The sequence below is a fragment of the Mixophyes fleayi genome, chromosome 6 (genome assembly GCF_038048845.1).
Source record: "Mixophyes fleayi isolate aMixFle1 chromosome 6, aMixFle1.hap1, whole genome shotgun sequence".
In the NCBI taxonomy this organism is placed as follows: Eukaryota; Metazoa; Chordata; class Amphibia; order Anura; family Limnodynastidae; genus Mixophyes; species Mixophyes fleayi.
The window spans coordinates 207,348,979-207,376,928 of NC_134407.1; the positions used below are offsets into that span (position 1 = coordinate 207,348,979).

The following is a 27,950-nucleotide window of genomic DNA, read 5'->3' on the forward strand; positions in this document are numbered from 1 at the left end:
TGGTTTTATGCCCAGGCATGACAATGGCTTCTTATCACTGGCAAGAACTGCTGCAGTCTTTGTTTGAAAGTATATGAACATAATATTGTGACCTGTGTCATATGACTTGAAATTAATATTATTGAGGTTAATAACAATGTAGGAACAAAAAACGAGCAACATTATGTGATTTTAGCATATTTTAGTTATCTTTCTAAAAAATACAGATCCAAAACCAAAACAAAAACACGAAGTTAATCCAGATCCAAAACCAAAACTAAAACCAGAACACGGGAGTCAGTGAACATCTCTAGTTGAAACATAAATATACATAATACACATGTAAAGTAATTCACAAATATGAACATTTTCAAGGATTCGATTAACTAGTATAACGTTGTTCCTTTCCTTAGCTTGTTAGATATAAACATTTTAAACAGACTTACAATTAGCTGATTGTATTCATTGTAGTTATTGTTGTTGCCGCCATAGTAAGATGCCATATTCTCAATTGTTGCTAGATCAATGCAGTTTAGGATGAATGCAATAAAGCTGAAAACTGAGCTAATGATGTTCAAGGAGAGTGATCCTTTCACCTGAAAAGAGATAAGGGGAAAAGCAACTATTAAAATGCATAGTATACAGTATCTCCCAAATAGTCAGGATTCAGCAGGAAAGCTCTGGTACTGTTAGTGGGTGTTTTCCCAAAACTATGGATAATCTACAAAAATATTCACTGGTTATGCTGGGGTGACACAGAGCAGTTTACTGCTCAGTTTTATTCTAAGCCTGTGTTATAACTAAGGACAGAGGCAGTGTAACTGTGTGTGCACAAGCAACAGAGTCACGGGCAAATTATATTAGTAAGCCTGGCTTCTTATTGTCTAATTTGACTAAGGATGCTATGAATTTCATAAGAAGCAGTGAAATCTGGAGGGCCAACTAGAAATAGAATTACCCATTAATCAGATTAAGGCATGATATTGATTAAATAATGCAACAGGATATTGTAATTTATATTATATCAATATATATATAATTCATATAGGACAATGATAGCTATTCATATCAACAGTGTTTCTCAAATATACACTCAATAGTTAATAATGGTCAATTAAAAATGCAAGTAGTAAGTTCATCTACTTCGCTCTAAACATATGCATATATTCAGAAGATGAGACAGCTCTGACATTATATAACAGTGATGCACATAAATAAATATGTCCTTTGTAACTGTCACTTAACGAACCACACGGAACATCGATACAGCTAGTCCCTATGAGTTTATCTTCCTTACTTGTTCTTAGTTATTAATTTTAAATATTAATTTTTGGTGTTAATTATTTGTGTGAAAATCTGTTGATATACATCTTTTAATGTTGTTCACTCCTTTTGGATACTGTGGAATAGGGCATGTCTATTGTTTCCATCTCAAAGCTGAACTGAATCTTGGAAATGATTTGGGTAATAGTAGGGGCGGTGGGGGACTTCCAGTTTTGGGCTATTGTTGCTATAGCAGCTATCAATATGTGCCCCAAAAGATATCAGTCTTGTTTAGGAATGGAAGTCGGGTATGCATGAAGAAAAGCTAAGACGGGGTCTGGAGCAATGGTGGTTTTTAAAACAGTGGAGATCAGGGCAAATACCTCGCCCCACAGTGGCTGAAGCACTGGACATATCCAGAAGACATCAGCTACCTGAGCACAGTGGCGCCAGCAGAATTTTGATTGGTTTGGCAAGATTTTGTGTAGCCGGTCTGGGGTAAGATATAGCCGATTGAGGAGTTTGACCTGTATCTCTGTGTGATTGATGCATTTTGACATGCAAAGAGAAGTAACATAGATTTTCTCCCATTGGTGCGGAGTGAAGCTAAAGCTCACATCTGCTTCCCACCAAATTTGGGCTGGGGCTTTAGTGGAAGGGATAAAGGAGAGGAGTTATTTATACCAGAACGCTATTCTACCTACATTGGCACCCTTTGTCAGTCTATCTGAAACAGGTGGAGGGAGCGAAAAGAGAGAGTAAGGGGTCTTAGAGACAGTCATTGTTAGGAACCCCAACAGCCAGCACCACAAAACCCAGAGTTCTGCTCTGAAGTCTGGTGTTCACTGGAGCCCCTAGTGGTGGGGACAGACTTGGCCGCAGACAACAAAGGGTCGTGAGTTGTGCACTGACTGGGGAGAACCCAGCGATAGAGTATAGGAGCACACAGCGGAGTGAAGTCCAGGCAAGGGTCGAAGGCCGGCAGCAGACAGAGTATCCAGTAGACAAGCCGAGGTCAGAGGTCACAGGCAAAACAGCAGCGTAAGAGTCCAGGCAATAGGTCAGGGGGCACAGGCAATCAATCGTAGTCAGTAAACAAGGCAAGGGTCGGTAACAATAGTCAGAATCAAAACTAATCAGAGAACAAAGGAACACAGCAGGCTTAGTATGAGCAAGCAGGAACTATAACCGGCAGGGAGGGCTTGTCCCTTCCTGCCTTATAAATGAACAGGGGCCAATAGGAGCTGTCCTGCACAACAAGAGGCACTTAGTCCAACTGGGCTATAACAAAAACAATTGTGCGCCTGCGCCCGGCTACCTAGATGCCGGGACGCAGCGCTACTGACTGAGAGCGTCCAGACCGTTGCCTAGGCAATGTCCGGGACCCGGGGGAAATGACATCCCGGTCGTCATGCCGTCGGCCGGTACGCAGAGCCTGCCGGGGAAGTGAGTCGCGGCAGTGCCCGGAGCCGCGGCGGCTCATAACAGTCATCACCCAGTGCCTAACTTGCAAGTACTTATATGTCTCTGATGAGGGTAAGCTATAACGATCTTGGAGCAGAGAGAAGGGAACAAAGAGAAAGAGACCTATAGCAGCCGCCTTTCCCGCAGAGCTCCTGGATTCCTCGTGTATGACCCTTGGCCCTATTTATTGGATTTCATTCTTGCCTGTTTCCCTGACCTGCTTTGTTTCTGGATACTCCTCGTTTGCTGCCAGCCCTGACACCTTGCCTGATTCTAACCAAGGTTCTTGCTTCGGACCTAGACCTCAGCCTGTCTCTGACCACACCTGATTCTGCACCCCGCTCCTCTGCGCTACAGTACGTTCATAAACCTGTGCTACTTTGAGTATAAGACCTGGGGGCATCCGAGTACCTGTGAGCATAACGAGCTCTATGGGAAAGGCGGCTGCTATAGGTGAAGATCTCTCCATCTTGTTCTACTGGTTTATGATTATACCATTAACCGTAACATTATAACCGGCCAGTGAAGAGTGGAAACTCACCAAGCAGATGTTGGGGTTACACTCAGCTGCAATTGTCAATGCTCCTGCGATTATGTACTGTAAAAATAAAATACATAATTAATATCATCCATTATATACATAGTTATTAACAGTTATTTATATAGTGCATGTATATTATGCTGCACTTTACACAGATTATTTAATCATTCACGCAAGTCCATGCTCAGTGGAGATCACAATCTAAATTCCCTCCACACAAATCAATTTCGACAGAAGTCAGTTAACCTATCCGTATGTTTTTGGAGTGTGGGAGCAAATCAGAAAACCCAGAGTAAACACAAGCAAAAACAGGGAGAACCTACAAGTTCACAGAAAGAGACCTTGTCAAAATCGAACCCATGACCCCAATACTGTGTGAAAGCAATACTAACACTGTGCCAACATACTGCCCATCCATCCATCCATACATACATACATACTTACACTATATCACAGTGTACAAGGTCCAAATTAACGGGGCCCGTCATCCAAAACCAGCGTGGTTTTTTTTTAAAAAATAATCTGTTGTGGTCCTTACTCATTCTGAGTAGGTTCTCAGGTTTAAAGAAGGGGGGCTGTGCCTTACTATTCAGGCTCCATCATTGTTGTACATTTCTAGTCCTGCCTTCCTCCCCTCTGTCTTCCTGTTCTCCATCTCTCTTCTCCTATCCCAATCATCCCCATTCCACCTAAAATATTGGCTAAAATTAATTCGGCTAGAAAGAACCATAGGGGTTGAACAAAGTTCAAGCTAACTGGATAAATGCAAAAATATAATCCATCAAAGGAATACATCACATACTACAATAGTTTGTGAAGGCATCTTTATACATTTATATGCTTTGAAAGTAATTAAATAAATTGCGTGTGTGATATATACATTCCACATAAAAGAAAGTATATGATGTATATCTCTTAGGCATCAATATAACCAAAATTGTGTTTCACATGCATTTTACCAGGTTTTTAGAATTCATTTTGTATGTATGGGATGTTCAAGAATGAATAGAAATCTTAATCATAAAGGGGAAGAGAACAGTCGGAAAGCCTGTCCCTAGACCACTGACTATGCCAGAAATTATGTGAGCCCAATCCTGCATTTTCTGAGCTTTATTTACATTTTATTTTAAAACTATTTTATAAATTTAAATCATGTATGTCAATTTTGATAACTGTTTTATGACTAAGCAGAGACTATTTTATCATCATCATCATCAACAGCTATTTATATTTGTCAACATGTCTTTGTCCAGAAAGTGATTTGTCTCATGTCCCTTCGCACACCATTGCTTGTAACTATAAACAGAGTATACTGTGTCATAAAATAAATAAAGAATTAAAAATGGATCAGTATGTCCAGTCTCCTTAAAGCCTTTACCAGCTCCAGTGTTAGCAAGCGAGAGCAAGGGTTTGTTTCCACTGTAATAGGGAGACAAACAATGTGGGGTCCACCTGCTATGGTTAAAACCAGCCCAAGCTCAGAGTTTCTATGAGTAAATCCAGTAAATAAACAGTGTACTCCAATCCTACCATAATCAATCATCATCATCATTTTATGGGGTGCTACAGATTCTGCAGCTCCGGCAATCATTACTTGTCACGGTTCCATACAGAAGTACAGCTAGGAGCCACGAATATGGTGAAAACACTTTGTTTATTTGCAGAAAAGTATAAATAGCAGGTAATCAAGAGTAGTAGTAAATACCAGGTGCAAGCTGATGCAGGAAGTAATATGAATGTTCAGAAACCAGCAGGTACACAGCTAATGCAGGAAAGCAGGAGGTATGAACAGATTCCAAGCAGCATGTAACCAGAGGAGCAAGGCAGGAGGAAGAATCCACAGGGTGCAAAAACAGGATATGACATCAATAACCAGAAATGTGTGCTGGGAGTGACAGGTATAAATAAGGAAAATAAGACCATATCCAGGTGCATGGGATAATTAGTGAACAGAAAGGTTAACCCCTAAAGCACAAGAAATGCACAATAGCAGCACCTCTGGACATCAGAGGTACTGCTGCAAACACATAAAAAGAACAAATACAAATAATAAAGTCCAAAAGGTAGGAACTGCCAGGCGGATCGTGGCAGTACCCCCTCCCTTAGGGGCGGATTCCAAACGCCCAAATTACCACCAATGTCTGAATTCATCAGAATCATAGTCCACAATAGGGGCCCTGGCAGAACAGTCCTCGTCCATGGGTGGAAAGGCAAAGGGGACCATGCCAGCTGCCAGTTCAAGCACTGCAGAACCACCTCTCTTCTTCCTCTCTTACGGGACTTCCTTGGAGTTGGGATCTGCGCCAACTGGGAGGAGCACAAAGGTATCACTTGGCCAGGTGAGATGGGTGGTACTGCTAATAATGTAGAGGCCCCGCAAGATGGCATAGCGGGAGGTGAAAACTTGTTGATCACAGCCTCAACAAATATTTAGTCAGACAGGAGGGGGTGATCAGACTCAATCAAAGGGTTTGCCCATTCCATAGCCTCTCCTCTAAAATTTGTTAACAAAACAAAACTTGCCTCCTTGGGTCACTGACAAGGCTAGGTACTGAGGGGAAATAAGAAGCACAAAACCTTAGTAGAGCACTAAATTCAGAAAGGAGCCCCTCAAAGGTAGGTAACAGCTCAGACTTGGCACCCTTGGCAACGGATGGTTCAGACTTGGCAGCAGGCCCGGACTGGGCGACAGACTTGGCAGCAGGCCCGGACTGGGCGACAGACTTGGCGGCAGGCTTGACAGGAGGCCCGGACTGGGCAGAAGGTTTGGCAGCAGGCCCGGACTGGGCAGAAGGCTTGGCAGCAGAGCCGGACTGGGCAGAAGGCTTGGCAGCAGAGCCGGACTGGGCAGAAGGCTTGGCAGCAGAGCCGGACTGGGCAGAAGGCTTGGCAGCAGGCCCGGACTGGGGGGCAGGCTTGGCAGCAGGCCCGGACTGGGCAGAAGGCTTGGCAGCTGGCCCGGACTGGGTGGCAGGCTTGGCAGCAGGCCCAGACTGGGTGGCAGGCTTGGCAGCGACAGCACTGTGAGAAGCTTCGGGGCAGACATCTCTGTGAGAAGCCTCGGGGCTGACAGCACTGTGAGAAGCCTCGGGGCAGACAGCACTGTGAGAAGCCTCGGGGCAGACAGCACTGTGAGAAGCCTCGGGGCAGACAGCACTGTGAGAAGCCTCGGGGCAGACAGCACTGTGAGAAGCCTCGGGGCAGACAGCGCTGTGAGAAGCCTCAAAGCAGACAGCGCTGTGAGAAGCCTCGGGGCAGACAGCACTGTGAGAAGCCTCGGGGCAGACAGCACTGTGAGAAGCCTCGGGGCAGACAGCACTGTGAGAAGCCTCGGGGCAGACAGCGCTGTGAGAAGCCTCAAAGCAGACAGCGCTGTGAGAAGCCTCAGAGCAGACAGCACCAAGGGGTAACTCGGGCTGAACTGCATAGAGTGGCAACTCGGGCTGAACCGCATGGACAGGCAACTCGGGCTGAACCGCATGGACAGGCAACTCGGGCTGAACCGTATGAACAGGCAACTCGGGCTGAACTGCATGGACAGGCAACTCTTCTGGAGCATACTGGAGGGACAGGACCCCCTCTGGAGCAGACTGTAACGGCAGCGCCCCCTCTGGAGAAGACTGTAAGGACAGCGCCCCCTCTGGAGAAGACTGTAAGGCCAGCGCCCCCTCTGGAGAAAACTGTAAGGGCAACGCCTCCTCTGGAGAACACTGTAAGGGCAACGCCCCCTCTGGAGAAGACTGTAAGGGCAGCGCCCCCTCTGGAGCAGACTGTAAGGGCAGCGCCCCCTCTGGAGCAGACTGTAAGGGCAGCACCCCCTCTGGAGCAGACTGTAAGGGCAGCGCCCCCTCTGGAGAAGACTGTAAGGGCAACACCCCCTCTGGAGAAGACTGTAAGGGCAACGCCACCTCTGGAGCAGACTTTAAGGGCAGTGCCCCATCTGGAGCAGACTTTAAGGGCAGCGCCCCTTCTGGAGCAGGCTTTAAGGGCAGCGCCCCCTCTGGAGCAGGCTGTAGCTCAAGAACAGAGACAGCGGCTGGAGACTCAGGACCGGACACAGTGGCATTAGACTCAGGACTGGACACCGTGGCAGGAGACTCAGGACCGGACACAGTGGCAGGAGACTCAGGACCGGACACAGTGGCAGGAGACTCAGGACCGGACACAGTGGCAGGAGACTCAGGACCGGACACAGTGGCAGGAGACTCAGGACCGGACACAGTGGCAGGAGACTCAGGACCGGACACAGTGGCAGGAGACTCAGGACCGGACACAGTGGCAGGAGACTCAGGACCGGACACAGTGGCAGGAGACTCAGGACCGGAGACAGTGGCAGGAGACTCAGGACCGGACACAGTGGCGGGAGACTCAGGACCGGACACAGTGGCAGGAGACTCAGGACTGGACACAGTGGCAGGAGACTCTGAGCAAGAGGCAGATGATGGCACCTTGGAGCAAGAGGCAGATGATGGCACCTCGGCACAGAAGACAGAGGCTGGCACCTCGCAACAGGAGACAGAGGCTGGGACCTCGCAACAGGAGACAGAGGGAGTTGGCGCCTCAGGACAGGTGGGTGGAGCTGGCGCCTCAGGACAGGTGGGTGGAGCTGGTGCCTCAGGACAGGCGGGTGGAGCTGGCATCTCAGGACAGGCGGGTGGAGCTGGCGTCTCAGGACAGGCGGGTGGAGCTGGCGTCTCAGGACAGGCAGCTGGAGCTGGCAGATTGGGTCTCTTCCCAGAGAACAGGAATGGTGGAGCATAAACAGATTTGGAATGCAGAGAGGAAACAACAGGAGATGGTTCAGTAAGCTGACGTGGTCTACGGATAGGACAGTCCTGCAAGTAATGTGCATTGCTGGCACAGTAGAGACACAACTTGTTTGTTATTCTGCGTTGTCGCTCCTCTTCGGTCAGATGGGGGCATGGACCACCTGTGAACTGGGAATTAGTTACCACATAGTTCTTAGAAAACAGCAAATTTGTAGAAGCACTTTTAAGAGGTGCTATTTGCACAGGTTCATCAGCAGAGAAGGTGGATTGAGACAGATCAGCAGCTTCTGAATTAGGAGAGACAGAATCTGACAGTCTCCTGAGTGGGTCCATAAGCAAAGTGGAAAATTTAGCCAGCTGGGAGAGTAACAGGATTATGTCCATTTGTAAAGCCTGTAGCTGTGGTAATTCAAAAGCTTGGTAAAGCAGACATGTTCCAAAAGTAAACTTTCACCTGACTCCTAAGCTGTTTTTTCGGCTGGTTATACTGTCACGGTTCCATACAGAAGTACAGCTAGGAGCCACGAATATGGTGAAAACACTCTGTTTATTTGCAGAAAAGTATAAATAGCAGGTAATCAAGAGTAGTAGTAAATTCCAGGTGCAAGCTGATGCAGGAAGTAATATGAATGTTCAGAAACCAGCAGGTACACAGCTAATGCAGGGAAGCAGGAGGTATGAACAGATTCCAAGCAGCATGTAACCAGAGGAGCAAGGCAGGAGGAAGAATCCACAGGGTGCAAAAACAGGATATGACATCAATAACCAGCAATGTGTGCTGGGAGTGACAGGTATACATAAGGAAAATGAGACCACACCCAGGTGCATGGGATAATTAGTGAACAGAAAGGTTAACCCCTAAAGCACAAGAAATGCACAATAGCAGCACCTCTGGACATCAGAGGTACTGCTGCAAACACATAAAAAGAACAAATACAAATAATAAAGTCCAAAAGGTAGGAGCTGCGCCAGGCGGATCGTGACATTACTGTTATGATTAGAGATGGGCGGGTCCGGTTCTCCGAGAACCGAACCCACCCGAACTTTGGGTATCCGAGTACCGAGCTGAGCAGCTCGGTACTCTCCCGCCAATTCCGAATCCAAATCGAGGCCGAACGTCATTGTGACGTCGTCGGATCTCGGGACTCGGTTCTCGCGATACTTCAACTTTATAAATACACGCCTCCACAGCAATCCATCGCCATTTGACAGAGGGAGAGAGCAGGGTGTAGTCATAGGCTAATTAGAGCAGGGACAGAGAAAGAATACAATATTGTTCTTGCAATTGCTCTAACCAAAATCGCTAGTGCAGAGAGGAGGATAGAGGTTTATTATTTTTTCTTCATATTTGGCACTCCCCAGCGCTTTTGGGTTGTCCCCCATAATTGTGCATTAATATTTCTGGCTGTCAAAAGTCATATCTGTCAGCAGTATCTACTCAATAAATTTTAGCACTCCTCTGTGTTTTTGGGGTGTCCTCCCTAATTGTGCATTAATATTTCTGGCTGTCAAAAGTCATATCTGTCAGCAGTATCTACTCAATAATTTTAAGCACTCCTCAGTGTTTTTGGGGTGTCCTCTCTAATTGTGCATTAATATTTCTGGCTGTCAAAAGTCATATCTGTCAGCAGTATCTACTCAATAAATTTTAGCACTCCTCTGTGTTTTTGGGGTGTCCTCCCTAATTGTGCATTAATATTTCTGGCTGTCAAAAGTCATATCTGTCAGCAGTATCTACTCAATAAATGTTAGCACTCCTCAGTGTTTTTGGGGTGTCCTCTCTAATTGTGCATTAATATTTCTGGCTGTCAAAAGTCATATCTGTCAGCAGTATCTACTCAATAATTTTAAGCACTCCTCAGTGTTTTTGGGGTGTCCTCTCTAATTGTGCATTAATATTTCTGGCTGTCAAAAGTCATATCTGTCAGCAGTATCTACTCAATAAATTTTAGCACTCCTCTGTGTTTTTGGGGTGTCCTCCCTAATTGTGCATTAATATTTCTGGCTGTCAAAAGTCATATCTGTCAGCAGTATCTACTCAATAAATGTTAGCACTCCTCTGTGTTTTTGGGGTGTCCTCCCTAATTGTGCATTAATATTTCTGGCTGTCAAAAGTCATATCTGTCAGCAGTATCTACTCAATAATTTTAAGCACTCCTCAGTGTTTTTGGGGTGTCCTCTCTAATTGTGCATTAATATTTCTGGCTGTCAAAAGTCATATCTGTCAGCAGTATCTACGCAATGGATTCAAAGCAGTCCACATATGATCTAAATGAGCAACCAGGTTCTGTCACCAGTCCTGATGTTAGTGTTCCCAGTACGTCATCTGGCCAAGGCGATGTCAAACAACAGAGTGTTTTCAAATTAGTGCAAAAAACAAAAACCAAAAAAAAATTTACTGTATTGAAGCGAAAACGAAGTGTAACTGAGCAAAAGTTAAGTGACGATAAAAAAAAAATTGCAAGCATGCCATTCTACACACGCAGTGGCAAAGAGAGAATGAGGCCTTCACCTTTGGCTATTAGTGGCAGATCCCAAAAAGTTACCCAGCCTACAATTGGTGCACAACTACTGTTACGCGTCAAAGCTGAGCTGCAAGATACCAGTGAGGCATTACAGGAGAATATTTGCTCTGATTCACAAATGACAACAATCCCTGTGGAGAGTCCATCCAACAGTGGGATGTCTAATCGTGAGCATTCTGCTGATGTGTGCCTTAATAGCCCGAGTGTAGCCGGTGATACCCAAATTGAGGATGCCACTTTGGAATTAGAAGAGGATGAGGGGGAGATTTGTGTAGGCGACGAGGGCGCTAATGAGGATGTTGATGAGGATGAGGTTGTTTGTGTAAGTCCTGCACCAGTGGCAGCAGTTCTGGCACGTGACAAGAAAAAGGCCATTGTCATGCCTGGGCATAAAACAAAAAAATCCACTTCTTATGTGTGGAATTATTTCTACCCAAATCCAGACAACAATTGTATAGCCATTTGTAGTGTATGTGAAGCCACAGTCAGTCGAGGGAGGGACCTTAACCATCTTGGAACCTCGTCTATGTTACGCCATTTAACGAGAGTTCATGGCAAAGTGTTGGGAAAAGCTGAAAGTTCTTCCCAAAAGAATACAAGCACTCCCTCATCAGCTAAGACCCTCCGCTCACCGACATACCGACGGCCACAAAATACACCCACCACACCATCCTCATCAATATCCTCAGTAGCGCTCGGAGTTAGCCCGGCATCCCACTTAAGGCTGGATGACTCCGGCACTATTATTGATTCCTCTGAAGAAAGCGTTAGTCCTGCTGCTGCTGTTGCTGCTGCTGGGGGTGAATCGTCATCCCAGAGGCAGGTGAATAAAATGAGCAGTCCTACATTTCAGCAATTAACTGTGAAACAATCCTTTGCGAGGGGAAGCAAATATGACAGCAGTCACCCAGTCGCCAAGCGAATCACAGACGCCATGGCTGCAATGTTAGTGTTAGATCTGCGTCCAATCTCCACCATAAACGCAGCTGGTTTTTCACAGTTAATTGAGGTTTTGTGTCCGCGTTACAGAATTCCATCGCGACACCATTTCTCCCGTAAAGCTATTCCACAACTATACCAAAAAGTGTGTAAAAATGTAGAGATTGCGCTGAAAAATGCCATTCTGCCCACTGTTCACTTAACCACAGATATGTGGACAAGTGGAAGTGGCCAAACCAAAGACTATATGACTGTGACAGCCCACTGGGTTGGTCATTCACCTTCACCAGCAGGAACAGCAGCAGCATGTACACCACTACGTAACATTTGTCACAGGCAGGCCACTCTTTGTATCACCGGCTTCACTAACAGGCATACGGCTGACAATTTGTTACGCAAACTGAGAGATGTGATTGATGCATGGCTTATACCACTCGGACTCTCCCCAGGGTATGTCATTTCAGATAACGCCAACAATATAGTGCGAGCATTACAGCTGGGTGATTTCCAACATATTCCCTGTTTTGCTCACACCATCAACTTGGTGGTGCAGAGCTTCCTACGAAACAACCGTGAGGTGCAGGAGATGCTTTCGGTGGCCCGTAAAATTTCAGGCCATTTCAGGCATTCAGCCACAGCATGTAGGAGATTACAGCAGCTCCAAGAGCAGTTTAACTTGCCCTGCCACCAACTTAAGCAAGAGGTGGTAACTCGGTGGAATTCCACCCTGTACATGCTTCAGAGGATGGAGGAACAGCGCAAAGCCATCCAAGCATATTGCACAAGTCATGACATTGGGAAAGGAGGGGGGATGTATTTCACTCTTGCACAGTGGGGAATCCTTTCAGTGCTGTGCAAGGTGCTGAAACCATTTGAAGTTGTGACATGTGAGGTCAGTGCAGACTCTGCTAGTTTGAGCCAAGTCATTCCTTTAATTAGACTATTGGAAAAGCAGCTTGAGAAAATGAAGGAGGAGCTGAAAGCAAGCAATTCAGCAAAGTATGTTGGCCTTGTCGATCAAGTACTTAATTCGCTTCACAATGATCCTCGAGTTATTAAGATCTTGAACTCGGATCAGTACGTTTTGGCCACTGTGCTTGATCCAAGGTTTAAAACCTACATTGAGTCTTTACTTGTAAATGAGCGAGATGTGAACTTTTGCAAGGAGCTATTGCTCAGCAAGTTGGCCGCTGAACTGGGCCTCGGCTTGACGACGTGTCCTCCTTCACTTTCTCAAGCTGTTGCTCGTAAAAAATTAAATTTCCAAAAAAGAAGCAGGGAAGACACAGGGGGCAGACGAGAACAATTTAACATCTGGGCTGGTTTGAAGGATTTTTCAAAAAAAAGTGTCACTTTGCCCATAAGTCCATCCAATATGAGTATAAACATGCAAAGGATGGTGGAGGATTACTTTCAAGAGGTAGTTGATATGGAAATGTCAGACAGTCCCTTTCCTTACTGGGAAGAAAAGCAAGCTATTTGGAAACCCATGTACAAACTTGCTTTGCAATACCTAAGCTGCCCACCCTCCAGTGTGTACTCTGAACGAGTGTTCAGCACAGCAGGGAACTTAGTCAGTGATCGCCGTAGAAGGTTACTTCCCAAAAATGTGGAGAAAATGATGTTTATAAAAATGAACTACATCTTCCACGAGGAAGGCCTTCACCATCCAAGACATGCAAGCACTGACTGTTCTCTAATGGCGGATTCAAGCGGCGATGAATTGATAGTCTGTGATGATGACGATAACACTGATGAGGGTGAGGATGAAGCTGAAGATGATGCCGATAACATCTTTTTAAAACTTTCTATGTAAGTGTAGGGTGCAATCTACCCCCAAAGAGGAAAGGGACTTGTGGCATTTCCATATCACATACCATCTTGAAAGGCTGCTGTTAGGGCAATTTATCCTTAAGGGTAGGGTGTCATAGACAGAGTGACCCTAAACTGGCTTTGTCCATTTTTCATAATATTGTACAGTCTATAATGGCTGAATTTTTTAGTATTTTATACAAGTGGAGGGGGGCCTAGAGAGACAGAAACCAAACTGGCTTTCTCCATGTCAATTAATATTGTACAGTCTATAATGGCTGAATTTTTTAGTATTTTATACAAGTGGAGGGGGGCCTAGAGAGACAGAAACCAAACTGGCTTTCTCCATGTCAATTAATATTGTACAGTCTATAATGGCTGAATTTTTTAGTATTTTATACAAGTGGAGGGGGGCCTAGAGAGACAGAAACCAAACTGGCTTTCTCCATGTCAATTAATATTGTACAGTCTATAATGGCTGAATTTTTTAGTATTTTATACAAGTGGAGGGGGGCCTAGAGAGACAGAAACCAAACTGGCTTTCTCCATGTCAATTAATATTGTACAGTCTATAATGGCTGAATTTTTTAGTATTTTATACAAGTGGAGGGGGGCCTAGAGAGACAGAAACCAAACTGGCTTTCTCCATGTCAATTAATATTGTACAGTCTATAATGGCTGAATTTTTGGGTATTTTATACAAGTGGAGGGGGGCCTTGAGAGACAGAAACCAAACTGGCTTTCTCCATGTCAATTAATATTGTACAGTCTATAATGGCTGAATTTTTTGGTATTTTATACAAGTGGAGGGGGGCCTTGAGAGACAGAAACCAAACTGGCTTTTTCCATTTCTTTACATATTTAACTATAAGTGTAGGGTGTAATATACATTCAAAGACGATGGCTGCATTGCCAATATGCATAGATGGAGAGGAAGACAATCTGTTTTGTGTGTAGAATAGGCCTACCAACGAAGAATTAAACTGTTTTTTGGGATGATTTATTACCTCAACAATTAGATTACTTGTCTCTAAAACAGTTGGAGCACTAAATTGGGTTAATTTAGGCCCAAAAACATGGATTTTCCCAAAAAATAGCAAAACAAAACCAAACAAAACCAAAACCAAAACCAAAACACGCAATGGAGGTTTTGCAAAACCAAAACCAAAACCAAAACACGACGGTAATCCAGATCCAAAACCGAATCCAAAACCAAAACACGGGGGTCAGTGACCATCTCTAGTTATGATATACATGAATATAATAAGCATAAATTGAAGCGTGAAAACAATTAAGCATAATGACAAATTCAGGAATACAATTATGCATATAGCAACATCAGCTACAAATAGAGAGTAAGCATTGTGAGAACAATGACAGATGCCGCCACAAATTCTATGGGTCTGAGTAGACAAACAGCATAGCACTCCTACAAAAGTCAACAAAAGACATGACAAGGGACATAAGAGCATGAAGAGGATAGGAAGAATTGTGTATTGGAAGGCACTCAGCGATCTACTTGTTAAAAATAAAAAACTTATACTTTATTAATATACTTAAAATATACCTCCTAATTGAATAGCGAAATATTAAAGTGACTGAAGTGAATTAAAATAGCAAATTAAATTGCTATGCCCTGCTACTTGTTATCAATATATATAAAGCTAATCAGTATATAATAGTCACTCCTCTTCTAATTATATTTGACTACCTAAGATACCATTGCAACTGAAAATGTATGCTGTGTGTACTGAGGTTATCTTGATTGGAACCAATGATCATATGATTATAGTTGACACAATTTATAAGGTAATGAGCTTATATGTTGACTCAAACCTCTGATGATGTAAGGAGCATTTTATTATATAAGTATATCCTCATGTTTATACAAGCTCACACCAAGTTGAGTACTAATATATATTATTATTAAGTAGTATTTCTGGGGCTAAAAGGAACTCTGACTAATGTTGATTAGTTTGTATAATGTAGTAATCCTTTGTCCCTGTAATATACTACTGAACTGCTAACAAACAGTCGCTTGATATGTCTGTAGTTCTCCTACTAATATTGATAGTGCCGTTTGTGCAGTCCTGCATACACACACTAGTGAACTGCTACCAATCAAGCACCTGATATATCTGTTAGTTCACCTACTAAATAGCGGTAGTGCCGTTTGGCAATCATACACACACACACATACATTTAGATTAATAAATGACCCATACAAGGGTGAGTGATAGTTAGGTTAATACAGGTAGCAAGGAGTGACTATTTGCAGCAGCAGGGTAAACGCCAACGCGCGTTTCGCTACATGCTTTTTCAAGGCAACCAGAAGTGAGGGAGATTGAGAGTATTTATGCAGCTGTTCACGCCCACTGCTCTGACGTGTCACTCTACAACAGGCGGAGACTCCGTGTCTCATGATTTCCGTGATTGATAGTTGAAGTAACCTATCCTGTTGGTAGAATTTATGTTTAGCCATTCCCAATGATAGAGGATTGGGGGATCTATGTTTTCCGTTTGTCAGCATGTAAACAAACACTATGTGAATACTGAATTGAGATTTCTTGAACTGTTTCAGTTTATTTAAAATACTACAGCAGTCTAAATAAGGGAATGAATCTCCATATAATATGGTAAGTATGTGATGATATTTGATCCTATGCATATAAGGATTAAAATTAAAATTAAAGCTTATTATACATATGTGTTTATGTGATGATATTTGATCCTATGCATATAAGGATTAAAATTAAAGCTTAATATACATATGTGTTTAGATAACACAGATTATGTAAAGTATGTTATTGATAATTACTAAGTTAATAACATAATCCAGCAATGCTTAATCCCATTAACTCAATTGATATATTCCCTGTACATACATTTTATAATGTGTGAAACTCTTATTGTATTTATACATTCTAGATTAAACTAGATTGAGATTTGTCCATATTGAACCCTTCAAGATCTGAATGGATCAAAGTGGAAAAGATATATAGTGAAAATAAAATAAATAAAATAAAAGTGATGAATATGAAGCCCATAAAAATTAAGCTATTAAAATTAATTAATAAATTGTGAAATTAACGGTTAGATGAGCCCATGTTAAAACATAGAAGAGGGCATTTAAAGTGAGACATTTGGACTACATATGGTCCCTATAATATAGTTACTCTATTAAGTGGACAAATATTTCAAGTGATTAAAGATTGGTATAAAACTATACCTACAGTTTGTGAAAATATGGATAAATCTTGTATAAAAAGATAGACACCCAACAAGCATTATAATTATCCTCATAAATAGACCATAAAGTTATTGGAATCATTAAGTCCATTTGGGATCAAACTATTCATCATGAAAATTTGTCTTGCTTCTCGTTTAAGGAGTTCCTGTTGAAAATTACCACCACGGATTCCCAATGAGACCTTTTCCATGGCAAAACCTGTTAATAGTTTGGGGTTACTGCTATGATGTAATAAGAAATGTTTTGCCACAGTTGTCAAAGGTTTAAATTTATCTTTATCCCGAGAGGCATTTTTAATATTGTTTACGTGTTCTAAGAGGCGTTTCTTGAACGGCCTACTTGTCATACCAATATATTTCAACCCACACGGGCAAGTTAGACAGTATATCACACCGATAGAGTTACAATTCAGAAACTCAGTTATTCGCCAAGTTTTAGAATAGCGGTCAGTATATTCTTTAGTTTGTATACAATACTCACACGCCTTACATGTACCACATTTAAAGAATCCTATAGTTGTCTTAGGAATCTTATTGTGGGAACTGAAATGGCTGTGCACCAATTGGTCTTTAAGATTTCTAGATCTTCTCCAAGACATGGAGACTTTGTTAGGCAAAATCTGATTTAGATCCTCATCTAATAATAATACGTTCCAGTGTTTCTGAAAGATCTCTGAAATAGCCTTCCATTCGTTACAGAATGATCCAATCATTCTAACTCCAGAGTCCTGAACTTTATTTTTTACAGATGGATATATTAATGATTCTCTATTTGTTTGTTGGACCGAGTGTACTGCTTTCCGTATAATTTTATTACTGTACCCCCGCCGTTTTAATCTAGTCTGCAATTCCTGAGATCTTACTTGAAAAGTATTGTCATCTGAGCAGTTACGTTTAGTCCTAAGAAGTTTTAGAATCTTGGAAGGACATAGTGATTAAACCCTCGGATAAAGGGGGGAATATTGTCCTATGGCCAATATCAATGTATAAGGCTGAAATATATCGCCAATTGGATGATCCCTTATGCTACAAAAGACTTATTTTTAACCCCACTGCCAACTTCTTGTCAATGTATATGAATTTAATAAAACGAGCTTTCAACAATGGAATAATATCGAAAATGGACTTTGATTTTCTTGAGGTAGCAAACCCAATTATTCCAACCTTATATGCTCTACCGAAAATTCATAAAAATGACAAGGTTCCACCAGGGAGACCCATAGTCTCAGGGGTTGGAAGTCTGAGTGAAAAAGCTAGTCAGTTTGTAGACCAACATTTACGTGAATTTGTAACGAGTTTGCCCTCATATACAAGAGATACTTTGGATGTACTATCCAAAATTAATGATTTATCAGTTAATAGTAAAACCATGTTGGCATCCCTTGATGTGGAATCCCTGTATACAAATATATTACATCAATATGGCATCCAGGCAGTTCGACATTTTCTAGACATGAAGATCCAGAGTGAATTCAATACATTTCTGATTGAACTTCTTGATTTTGTTTTGACAAAGAACTATTTCCTATTTGAGGATAAATTCTATCTTCAGATCAGAGGGACTGCGATGGGCACATCTTGTGCACCGACGTATGCTAACATCTTTCTCGGCTGGTGGGAACAACAATTTGTATTTAATGATGAAAATGAACAATATACGAACCATATACTATTATGGCTTCGCTATATAGATGACATACTAATATTATGGGATGGTCAGGAAAATATGTTTCAGGAATTCATTGGAATTCTTAATGACAATAATCTCAATTTGAAATTGACTTCAGATATTCATAAAAACACTATAAATTTCCTTGACCTACAAATACAAATTAATAGAGAAGGCAAAATTTGTACTGATGTTTATAGGAAGTCCACAGCTACGAATAGTTTGTTACATTATACCAGCTCCCATTTTCCCCCTGTCCTTAGAGGTCTCCCTAAGGGTGAACTTCTTAGGACTAAACGTAACTGCTCAGATGACAATACTTTTCAAGTAAGATCTCAGGAATTGCAGACTAGATTAAAACGGCGGGGGTACAGTAATAAAATTATACGGAAAGCAGTACACTCGGTCCAACAAACAAATAGAGAATCATTAATATATCCATCTGTAAAAAATAAAGTTCAGGACTCTGGAGTTAGAATGATTGGATCATTCTGTAACGAATGGAAGGCTATTTCAGAGATCTTTCAGAAACACTGGAACGTATTATTATTAGATGAGGATCTAAATCAGATTTTGCCTAACAAAGTCTCCATGTCTTGGAGAAGATCTAGAAATCTTAAAGACCAATTGGTGCACAGCCATTTCAGTTCCCACAATAAGATTCCTAAGACAACTATAGGATTCTTTAAATGTGGTACATGTAAGGCGTGTGAGTATTGTATACAAACTAAAGAATATACTGACCGCTATTCTAAAACTTGGCGAATAACTGAGTTTCTGAATTGTAACTCTATCGGTGTGATATACTGTCTAACTTGCCCGTGTGGGTTGAAATATATTGGTATGACAAGTAGGCCGTTCAAGAAACGCCTCTTAGAACACGTAAACAATATTAAAAATGCCTCTCGGGATAAAGATAAATTTAAACCTTTGACAACTGTGGCAAAACATTTCTTATTACATCATAGCAGTAACCCCAAACTATTAACAGGTTTTGCCATGGAAAAGGTCTCATTGGGAATCCGTGGTGGTAATTTTCAACAGGAACTCCTTAAACGAGAAGCAAGACAAATTTTCATGATGAATAGTTTGATCCCAAATGGACTTAATGATTCCAATAACTTTATGGTCTATTTATGAGGATAATTATAATGCTTGTTGGGTGTCTATCTTTTTATACAAGATTTATCCATATTTTCACAAACTGTAGGTATAGTTTTATACCAATCTTTAATCACTTGAAATATTTGTCCACTTAATAGAGTAACTATATTATAGGGACCATATGTAGTCCAAATGTCTCACTTTAAATGCCCTATTCTATGTTTTAACATGGGCTCATCTAACCGTTAATTTCACAATTTATTAATTAATTTTAATAGCTTAATTTTTATGGGCTTCATATTCATCACTTTTATTTTATTTATTTTATTTTCACTATATATCTTTTCCACTTTGATCCATTCAGATCTTGAAGGGTTCAATATGGACAAATCTCAATCTAGTTTAATCTAGAATGTATAAATACAATAAGAGTTTCACACATTATAAAATGTATGTACAGGGAATATATCAATTGAGTTAATGGGATTAAGCATTGCTGGATTATGTTATTAACTTAGTAATTATCAATAACATACTTTACATAATCTGTGTTATCTAAACACATATGTATAATAAGCTTTAATTTTAATCCTTATATGCATAGGATCAAATATCATCACATACTTACCATATTATATGGAGATTCATTCCCTTATTTAGACTGCTGTAGTATTTTAAATAAACTGAAACAGTTCAAGAAATCTCAATTCAGTATTCACATAGTGTTTGTTTACATGCTGACAAACGGAAAACATAGATCCCCCAATCCTCTATCATTGGGAATGGCTAAACATAAATTCTACCAACAGGATAGGTTACTTCAACTATCAATCACGGAAATCATGAGACACGGAGTCTCCGCCTGTTGTAGAGTGACACGTCAGAGCAGTGGGCGTGAACAGCTGCATAAATACTCTCAATCTCCCTCACTTCTGGTTGCCTTGAAAAAGCATGTAGCGAAACGCGCGTTGGCGTTTACCCTGCTGCTGCAAATAGTCACTCCTTGCTACCTGTATTAACCTAACTATCACTCACCCTTGTATGGGTCATTTATTAATCTAAATGTATGTGTGTGTGTATGATTGCCAAACGGCACTACCGCTATTTAGTAGGTGAACTAACAGATATATCAGGTGCTTGATTGGTAGCAGTTCACTAGTGTGTGTATGCAGGACTGCACAAACGGCACTATCAATATTAGTAGGAGAACTACAGACATATCAAGCGACTGTTTGTTAGCAGTTCAGTAGTATATTACAGGGACAAAGGATTACTACATTATACAAACTAATCAACATTAGTCAGAGTTCCTTTTAGCCCCAGAAATACTACTTAATAATAATATATATTAGTACTCAACTTGGTGTGAGCTTGTATAAACATGAGGATATACTTATATAATAAAATGCTCTTTACATCATCAGAGGTTTGAGTCAACATATAAGCTCATTACCTTATAAATTGTGTCAACTATAATCATATGATCATTGGTTCCAATCAAGATAACCTCAGTACACACAGCATACATTTTCAGTTGCAATGGTATCTTAGGTAGTCAAATATAATTAGAAGAGGAGTGACTATTATATACTGATTAGCTTTATATATATTGATAACAAGTAGCAGGGCATAGCAATTTAATTTGCTATTTTAATTCACTTCAGTCACTTTAATATTTCGCTATTCAATTAGGAGGTATATTTTAAGTATATTAATAAAGTATAAGTTTTTTATTTTTAACAAGTAGATCGCTGAGTGCCTTCCAATGCACAATTCTTCCTATCCTCTTCATGCTTCAATAATAGCTATTTGTGTAATAGTGCACCACCCAGTAAACTATTCTAACATTTGTAATTATATTTTGATACTGGAATAGCGATACCTAGTGCAGTGGTACCCTCCTTGTAGTAAAGGGACATAAGAGGTAGATTGACAGTGGACAAACATGAGACATAAGGAAGATAGGACTCTGCCCATTAGAGTTTATATTCTAGAGGGAGGGGGGGAGACACAGTCAGAGCAAATATAAACTTGGAATGTGGTGGATAAAGGCCGTAGAGGGAATGGATGTGTGGCTCTGGGATAAGGTATGGTCGACAAGTATGAAAATGTGGGTTTTGAGGGAGCGTTTGAAGGATTGCAGGCTGGGAGAGAGTCTGGTAAGGTGTGTCATGGAGTACAATAGGTGAAGAGTAGCATGGGAAAAGTCTTGGAGACAGCAGTTGGAGGAGGTTTTAAGAGGTGGAAGAGACGCAAACTTGAGAGGCGGAGTGGAGTGGTCGAGTATGGGTTTGTCAGGTGACAAGGTCAGAGATGTATGGGGGAAGCATTAGTGAGGGCTTTGCAAGTGAGGACAAACAGCTTGAACTGAGTTCTGGAGGGAATGGGAAGCAGTGAAGACATTTACAAAGAAGAAAAGGGGATGAGGAGCTATGGCAGAGGAAGATCAGTCTAGCCTTGGCATTCAGGATGGAATGTAGCAAGGAAAGGCCAGTGAGGAGTATGTTATAGTAATCAAGGTACAAAAAGATGAGCAAGTGGACCAGTGTTTTTGTTACTTTATGAGTGAGGAAGGGATGTATTTTGGGAATGTTGTGGAGGAGGTTACAGGACTGTGAAGGGGACTGGATGTGATGAGTGAAGCTAAGGATGGAGTGAAGGATGATACCAAGGCAGTGGGTGTGGGGAATTGGAGAGAGGGTGATGTTGCTGAATGTGTGGAAGATGTGAGTAGTGGTAGTGACCTTAGCAGGGGAAAGATAATGAGCTCAGATTTGGACATGTTAAGTTTGAGAAAGCATTGGAACATTCAGGTGGAGAAAAGGAGAGAGGCAGTTGAACAAATGGAGAAGGAAAGAGGAAGAAAGATCTTGAGAGAAAACTAGACCCATGTTGAAAAGCTTGAGGCTTTCCCTGATCCCTCCCCCACCAACCATTGGGGGGTTTGGACAACTAGCAAAATTAGGACCCCTGCAACAATCTTCAATGATGGGGTGTCCTAAGGCATCCCATCTTTGAGGCAATTTTTCAAGGATTTCTTTCACAATTGGAAAAAGAAGATCTTATTTTATATTTAATATAAAAGTGTTAAAAATTATTTTAAAATTTTGGGGAATTTATTGGTGACACAAACCTTAATTACAAAGCAAATGTGTCAAACTGTTTATTACAAAATCTTTGCTGCAAATGTGTGGAGTTTATAGGTGATTCAAACCTTAAACACAAGCAGGTGTATGAAAATGATTGATGGTTGTTTGTTGTTAACGACAAGTGACATACAGCCTTTCCCACAAACAAGTCTGTTTAATTTATGCTTAGGGAAGCAAAGTTTGATTTTCCTTCACACCAAAATAACAATATGGAGGAACTGTTGAGGGTTCTGGTGAATGTGGCCACTAGGCAGAAGGCACTGCATGGGGCATTACTAGCTGTAGCCACTACACAACAGGAAGAGCAGGACCAAATGCTGCAAATTGCAGAGGCCCAGATAAAGAATACCAAGCTCTTGCGTAAAGAGCAAGCAAAATTGAGGCAGGTGCATGATGTGTGTGAGGTGCCTGTCTTACAGAAAATGTCTGCCTCAGATGATGTGAAGGCATATCTCTTGGCCTTTGAGAAAGTTGCCACGAGTCTAAAATGGCCACCAGGAAGCTGGACAGAGAAGCTGGTGCCATATTTTAGCGGTGAACCTCAGCGTGATTATGTTAATTTATCTGATGAGCAGGCTACTGTCTATCAGTAAGGCTGAAATGTTGGCCCGGATAGGTGTGACTGGAGCAGGGAGAGCTCAGTGCTACCATGACTAGCGTTATGTCCCAGGAAAATCAGTTTGCTCACAGATGGCGGATCTCTCTAAAGTGATAAAGAGTTGGTTGCAGCCAAATACCAATACACCTGGTCGTATGGTGGAGATACTGGTAATTTACCATTGTGTCCGTGGGCTGGAAAGTAGCTAAAAGAAATGGGTGCTAAAAGCGGATCCAGTTTTATGAGGATCTTGCTATGGCGATAAGCACCATTACTAAGCACTTCAGCGCATGTCTAATGCTCCAGAGGAGAATCCAAAGCTATTGCTCAAGCCAAAGTGAACATTATAGCTGGCAGAGTCAGTAAGAAAAGTTTCTCCACAAGTTTGTTTTGAATATTATGAACCTGGGCACTTCCGTGTTGAATGTCCAAAGCAACAGGAACCAATGGACTGTACTATGGCTCGGCAGAGGTCAGCCTTTCCTAGTTGCTGCGCTATGTCTCCCTCCATAAGGAGTCCTTCATCATTCCAAGTGACTGTCCTGGTGAATAGGTGTGCTGTTTCGGCCCTGGTGGTTTTGAGAAGCGAATTGACATTAGTCTCTAGTTCTTTGGATCCAAAAGAGGTGTCTGCAAGGTTACCTAAAGTGAAGGTGCTGTGCATTTATGGAGCTACTTTATCAGGATGGAGCTGATTATCCATCCTGACAAGTAAATAAATGTCAAAGTGGTGCAGCAGAAACCTGTGTGAGCAGCCATCAGTTTACACGCTTTTAACAGGCCATTTATACCAAATGTACAAATTTCTAATTGCACATGCACACAGTATACCAAAAGTTACTAGTTGCATTACCTTATTTAGAGAGAGAGAGAGACTGACTCCATTTATTAGATCAGTGTTTGATCTTCTGACCTGCCAGTCTGACTGTCAGTTTGTTCAGTCAGTCTCTCCCATTACCTGGTGAAAGAGGCTGCAATCCTCCATAGGAGGAAACCTGCTATTTGTTTGTAACTAAACTGGACATCTGCTGATTGTTTGTGAACTGGATATTGGGTCGTTCCACAATTAGATAGAATGTACTGAAAATATTAAATCATTCGTATCAGTCCCTGCCCCGCTGAAACTTAGGGCTAGATTTACTAAGCTGCGGGTTTGAAAAAGTGGGGATGTTGCCAATAGCAACCAATCAGATTCTAGCTATCATTTTGTAGAAGGTACTAAATAAATAAAAGCTAGAATCTGATTGGTTGCTATAGGCAACATCCCTACTTTTTAGGGCTAGATTTACTAAGCTGCGGGTTTGAAAAAGCGAGGATGTTGCCTATAGCAACCAATCAGATTCTAGCTGTCATTTTGTAGAAAGTACTAAATAAATGAAAGCTAGAATCTGATTGGTTGCTATAGGCAACATCCCCACTTTTTCAAACCCGCAGCTTAGTAAATCTAGCCCTTAGTCTCAAATCCCTGTTGGCATACAAACAGCATTACTGTGCCTACAATTATGTACTGTAGGTTAGAGGTAAGCAGTTCAGATATATCCGTGTTTAACATATCTTTGACTCAAAATTGCCAATTCCCCTCTGATCTAAATGCATGGTAAAACGTAATTCTCACATGATAATATCTCACAAACTTTGGTTGCCGCCAGTCTAGGATTCTGATTTTGAGCAAGTTGTCGTGCAGATGTGGAGGTGTTTATAGTTCCCTACATTTTATATTGAAAATGTGACTTGCATTTGTTAGTAATGTGGCCTTACTATTTACTGCTAACAATATTAAGCCAAGGAAGGGGACCAGCTTGTCAACGAGACCTTAAATATAAAATATTGGGCGCTATGAAAATTGTTAATATATATGATAAAAGGTAACAAATATATCTGACAATGAGCTGCAGCTAGAAAATGGGAAAGCGACAACCCGTATAAATAATTACTGAGAAATCCAGAAATCCCAGTGCAAACGCATATTACCAGAAAAAATATGTATATATAAATGAGAGATACCAATCAGTGCAAAAAGTTGACAAGTTATTTAATATAAATCACATGACATTATATTTTAAAATAAACATGTTAAAATGAATACAAAATGAAACAACAGCTGAATAATCAATCTACCCTTGTGGATCCTAATGACTCCTGGCTACCGTTCATTGCCTAGATAGAAACTGATTACTAAGGAACCTTTGTTTGAGGACACTGCATTTTGTCCGGACAGTTGTTGTGCACCTATACTCACTTGAGTTCATTGTTTGTTCTAATCCGGAGAGCCGTGCTCGGAAGTACAGGCAGAGATCGTGAGAGGTATCATATATTTCTTTCTATCTCGCTGTAGTCGGCCAATATCAGCGGCTATTATCTCTGGTAATTTAACTGCTTGTTGTCCTCACATTATATCGGAACATTCCTGGCATGTCAATACATATGGGATATTTCGTTCTCCCTAAATGAATTTATGTGAGCCACTTACCACCTGGAGGTCTGGATTCTTGTCTATTCATGCACAATGTGTATTGGTTGAAATATACTACACTTATATGCTATAGCTACCAAATTGCATATTTATTTCATTTTATATTTATTTTAACATGTTTATTTTAAAATATAATGTCATGTGATTTATATTAAAAAAAAATTTGCACCGATTGGTATCTCTCATTTATATACATATTGTTTCTGATGATATGTGTTTGTGCTGGGATTTTTGTATTTCTTATCAATGAGTCCTGCCTGGAGGGGGATTTCGGGCTAGCGGAAACCCCCCCTTCGTGCGTGCCTGCAGTGAGACTTTTTGTCCAACTCTTAATTACTGTCCATATGTGCATCGGGATTTTAAATCTCTTTCAGGTATGGAGCATATTACAGTTCCTTGGAGTACACGGGAAGATGACAAGCATTTTATAAGAGCTCAACTATTCGTGACTGTGAGGTGTGTTCTCAGATACCACCTGGGCTAAATGTACATGTCCTTGCGGTACCATTTCCAGGGTATTTGCCTGACCAGACCAACAAACACATTTTACCCCCTAATAGATTGATCCAGTTACATTTATCTCCACATTGTAAAAAAGGTTAATACTACAAGTATAAGTTACTTTTTAATCCAAAGTATAATTTATTTATTTTTTAATCCAACCATATTTTTTATTAAAGATTATAGTGTTTAGAGCTGTCCATTTATTTTATATTATACGTTTTTTGTATGCACTCTATTGTGACCTTATATTGCACATATGTTTGTGCATAAACTGCAGTCTGTTCTCTCTGTTTATGCAAGTACCGCTTACACCCAGATTCTAATTGAAAAGCATCTTGAAGATCTGTTTCGATTTGAACACGGTCATGGCTACGCAGAAGTTCTGTGATCTTTTTTTTTTTTTAGACAGCATGATGACTTCCCGATTTCATTCAGGCCCAAAATCTCTGACCTCATGTTTCTAGTGCACAGACAAAGTATCTGATATATTCCCCTCTGGGTCAGACCTAGGAACTTGTACAGCAGAGGTGTCCCAGCTCAGTCCTCAAGAGCTACCAACAGTTCATGTTTTCATTATTTCTTTAATTATGCATGAGTGAGTTAATCTATTTGGCTGGGTCAGTAAAATCCCACCTGTTTATACAGACAGAAAATCCTCAAAACACGAACTGTTGGTAGCCATTGAGGACTGAACTTGGACACAGGGCCGGATTAACCATAGGGCTAACTGGGCTATAGCCCAGGGGCCTATGGCATCCAGGGGGCCCTTGAAAGTGCTCAGCAGCAGTATTGATCGGTCGGGGACGGGGGCGCCCCCGGCGTGATCAGTGCTGCTGAGCACTTTCACTGCGGTCCTTCTCCGGCGCGCTGTAGTCTCCTTACTGAGGAGATCTTGTGAGTCTCACTCTCACAAGATCTCCTCAGTAAAGAGTGTACAGCGCCCCGGAGAAGGAGGTAAGTGCCGGGGGGGGGCAGCTCAGATCACGGGGGGGGGGGCCTCACGGGGGAATGGAAGCCCCCTTAGCCCAGGGGCCTCCATTCCCTTAATCCGGCCCTGCTTGGACACCTCTTCTATAGAGGTTTGAGAGACATTAGAACCCCTGTATATGTCCAAGGTTTCAGCAGATTGATGTACCTGTACACTGTGATGTTATTGATGGTCAGAAACACCAGGAACATTGAACAAATGGCAAGAGGACATACAAAGGAGGGATAGACCCCAGCCAAAACCCAAACACCCACTGAGAAAGCTGCGGGCTAGCAGCAAAATATGTTTGCTTTACCTTTAACTACTTTGCAAGCATTCAAATTGAACCATTATCTGCAATTACTGGAACAGAATTCAAGAAAAATAAACCAGGTAAACTGGGGTTGACCATGGACATTAATAACACAGACCAGCTAGTTTTAAATTTGAAAAGCAGGATACAAAAGAAATAAATAGATTCAGAGATATTATACATGTCAACATAGCAATTGTTTCAGCACTTACAAATATTGGCCCCCAAAAAGGAATTCCACTTATGAGAGATGCAATAGATAATGTCAAAGCCAGGCCAACACCCAGAGCAAACTGCAAGGCCCCTGCAACAATCAGCACAATCTAAGGGGGGAAAAAAATCAGTCAGAATAAAAAAAATTCAACCTAACTCTGCATCTTTACCACATATTATATTCAGATTTTTTGGTCAACCTGATGTTTCAGAATAGCAAAGAGCCCAGGCACCATGAGTGTCTAACACCCTAGTCATTGGGTTATTTATTTTTTTACTTTAATTTTAAAGGCTGTTTGGATGGATCCATCTTCTGGTACTCCTTTCCTCTTTACTAGAGGTCCCCTGATGAGATTGGTTCTCCATAAAGGAAGACCTGGGTGTAAATTAATCAAGCTGAGAGATTTCTGGCGGGTTTG

General features: G+C 41.5%; 1 long non-coding RNA gene across 1 annotated transcript; it reads right to left on the reverse strand.

The window, feature by feature from the left end:
- Positions 1-472: 472 nt before the first annotated feature.
- On the reverse strand, positions 473-27,584 carry LOC142160571 (uncharacterized). The gene is made up of 3 exons (XR_012693276.1): positions 27,531-27,584; positions 3,248-3,304; positions 473-575 (listed from the first exon to the last, which is right to left on the reverse strand). It is a non-coding gene; the product is annotated as an uncharacterized LOC142160571 (long non-coding RNA).
- Between the last annotated feature and the right edge of the window lie 366 nt (positions 27,585-27,950).